The sequence below is a fragment of the Lycium ferocissimum genome, chromosome 7, assembly GCF_029784015.1.
Source record: "Lycium ferocissimum isolate CSIRO_LF1 chromosome 7, AGI_CSIRO_Lferr_CH_V1, whole genome shotgun sequence".
Lineage (NCBI taxonomy): Eukaryota > Viridiplantae > Streptophyta > Magnoliopsida > Solanales > Solanaceae > Lycium > Lycium ferocissimum.
In genome coordinates, this window is record NC_081348.1 from 20800173 (window position 1) to 20804055 (window position 3883).

Genomic DNA, 3883 nt, shown 5'->3' on the forward strand with positions numbered 1-3883 from the left:
CTTGTGCCTTTTCCCCTTCTCTTATATAATAATATTAGCTGGTGGACACTATTTTATTAGGCATGAAATTTAAGAAAAAAATTTAGATATTTGTGTGATTGTAAATATCTCATTAAGGATAAAATGAAAATTTTGAAGTTAAATTGTTTCCGAATGTAAAAAAAAAATATATTATTTTTTGGACAGATTAAAATGAAAAATGTGACAAAAATTGGGACAGAGAAAATGTAAATAAAAGTTAATTAGAGTTAGATCGATATATGTATTGGAAGTGTTGTATTATGTGTTGTACAGCTTGTACGTAGCTAGCTAGTGGAAAAGATGCCCTTGCCTATTAAAATAAAAATAAATGGTATATAATAGAACTTGTGGTCCCTCAATTATTGATGAGTTTTAATTTTAATCCTTGTGATATGTGGAAAGGAAAATAATTTTTGATATAATGGGACATTTAAGATAATTCATGTGGATTATGAGGGTATTATGGGCATTTCCTACTTTTTTTTTGTCAATTATGCATTGAAAAGTGTGATGTAAATTTTAAATTTCATTCTCTTTCTATCTAATTAATGATGTTTTTATGTTTCCAATGCATAGAAAAAGTAAAAAATTCTCTCTCTTCTAACACATATTTAATGAGTTATCTTTTCAAAATTTTGAATAGCAAACATTTTTTTTTCATATCTATCATTTAACTAGTTATATGAGGCCCGGGCAAACACGAGATATAAAAGCAATATTATTTTAATTAAAAAAATATTATTTGCTTCATAATTTCTTATCACATAATTAATATAATCCAGAGGCATCCTAAAATGCATTGTTAATAAGTCTTCATAATTATTAAAGTTTATTCACCTAATTCGATGATTTTTAAACATTAAATTATTTATAGGAAGGACGGTTGGCAAGAGAATTATTAAATACCAAAGGAAAATAAGCGACTCGGCATTCTGCAAAGTAAGATGATTTAAATAATTACAGCTCAGCAAAACTTAAAATAAAAATATTGGTTTTTTTTTAATGAATTTGTAACTTCTTTATTTTATAGATCTGGATAGATTTCTTAAATATAATATTAGGAATTAATCTCGCTCATGATATTCTATCTTTGTAAGAATTTATGTTAGTTAAATGTGCCGGTTTAAGCTTTGCTTTCCGACGTATGAATGCGTGGCTTGAATGATTTTAGTTTTAGACCAAAAAAAGGAATATAACTAAATTTATTAAATAAACCTCAAGAACAATTTAGTTCCTCATATATGGTCTATGCTTAAAAATAAAATTGTAATTTATAGTACCTTTTGTATAATTTTTAAATATTTATATTTTAATTTAAAATATATAAATTTCTCTAATTTAATTTAGCTTCAAAGTTTAATCAAATTGACTCTCGAAAAAAATGTCACATAAATTGACACTCCCTCCGTTCACATTTACTTGTCAAGTTTTGCTTCTCGAGAGTCAATTTGACTAATCTTCGGAGCTAAATTAAATAAGATTAATTCGGTATTTATAGACGTTCGGAAACTATACAAAAATATAAGTTGCAATTCTTCTTATATTAATATGATGAAAAGAAAAAAAAAACCTTAAAATATTGGTCAAAGTTTATTCAGTTTGACTCTCGAGAAAGCAATGTGACAAGTAAAAGTGGACGGAAGGGGTATGAAGGAAGAGTAATTAGTAAGATCTAATAAAAGCTTTAAGTGGAAACGAAAATGTAGCTCCAAAGTTGCTAAAATTTTACCATGTATAATGACAAATAATGCAAAGGGTAATCTAATACTCCATCCGGTACATATCAAAATGTGTTTTTAGTTCGGACATGCCCCTTAAAATAGTACTAACCTTAAATATGTAAGAAGTGTTTTCACTGCATTATCCTTAATTAAATAGTACAAATTTAATATGATTTCTTGGTTATATTAAAATTTCACTTATCTAAATAAGAATAATTTTTTAGACAAAAATATTAATATCTTTTTGGTTATATAAATAACATATTTATTTTAAATTAAGTATAAAAACTGAAAATACCATGAAATATAAGTAAACAGAAGGGAGTAAGGAATAAGGACACAAAAAGATTACCACAATGTCAATATATGAATTACTGAGGCCCATGATGAATGGGCTTAAATACATACATGAATTTACTTCCATAGCTTACTTGGCATAGCTTACATTATTACCTATTTATGGAACATAACTAAACTTTACAATAATTATATTTAGTAGCTAAAATATAACATATTTACTTCCTATAGCTAGCACTTTTTTACCGCTCATCTTGTAACTTCCCACACCCCTAAATTTAAGCCAAAAAAAAGGTTCCTCTCTCCTATCCCCTAAATACACGCCATTATGCCCAATATCCCTTAATTTTCTCCAATTTCAAATCAGTTTTATAATAGTTTAACTTCCTTGTTTATCTCTAATTAACTACTCATTAATTTCACTCATAATTCAAATCTAATTCCCAAAAAAGGTAAGATTCTATACTGATTTTTACGTTTCACCGTGTATTTAACCTATATTTTCGTTTTTTTTCCTTTACTTCCTGAATTTTCAATTCCTAATGTTTGGATTGATATTTTAATAGTTGTTTTTCATATATATTTTGGCTATATTTTAATTGTATTTTGATTATTATGTTCAATATTACTAATTCTGGTTTCTGTTGACTATATTTCAGATATATTTTGATTATATTTAGAAAAATTTCAGAAAAAAAAAAGTTGCAGTGAAAACGTTGTTACCTTAATTATGAACTCAATTATGACTATATTTTGGCTATATTTTAATTGTTTTTTGATTATTATGTTCAATATTACTTATTCTGATTTTTGTTGACTATATTTCAGATATATTTTTCATATATTTTGACTATATTTTTCAAAATTTCAGAAAAATAAAAAAAATAAAAAGTTGCAATGAAAACGTTGTTACCTCAATTATGAACTCAACTTTAATTCGATATTTCAATAGATGAATTCAATTCGTCGCTTAAAACGAGCTTTGTTCACTGGTTTGATATCGTTATTTTTCAAAGTTTTTTGATGAACTAGTTTTTGAACCTTTTTTTTTTTTGGTTAAAAATATGAATGTACTTTTCGAATTCAATTTTTTTTTTAATTTGTTAGCTGTTTGAATGAGATATGAGATCAGATATGGAATGGGAGGATATTTGCGTGAATCAAGGAACATTAAAAACTGATTTTAATTTAAATTGGAATAGATTTTGTTTCCATAAATATAGCACTTTCAGTTTTCTCAACGTGTGTATTTCCGTTATATTTATCCTATATTTAAGTCGATGCGTCTACTAGCTAAATATAGGTCCTCCAGCTACGAATTGTAAATGTAGAACATATAGTTATAGGTTGTTAGAAGGAGCTAAAATGTAGCTGTTTGTGAAAATTTTACTATTTTTTTTCCTAGGGGCTTAAAGAAAAAGAGAGTGTGAAAAATGAAATAGACAAGGAAAAAGGCAGTAGGAGCTAACGGCAGAGGCCCCACGTGTAGTAGCTTGATTGATCAAAGTATCAAAATTCTCAACTGTGAGGACGACAAAACCTATGGGTTCTCTCTTATATATATATAAGTATAATAAATGGTAAAATGCTTTTTCTTAACTAAAAAAATTGATGATCTTATAAGTTTCTTTTGAAAGGAAAAAATGGTGAAAGGCTAGCTTAATTACTTCTATTAAATTTAGAAAATATTTTTTACTTAATGTAGAATAAAGAATGTGTTAAAGCATACACCTTATTAGTAATTTTACTCAAAGAACGGTAAATGTAGAAAAGTAATGAATGGCTATTTTGGTTACACGTTTAAATATACTAGTATTTAAACACGTGCGTTGTGCGTGTATCCA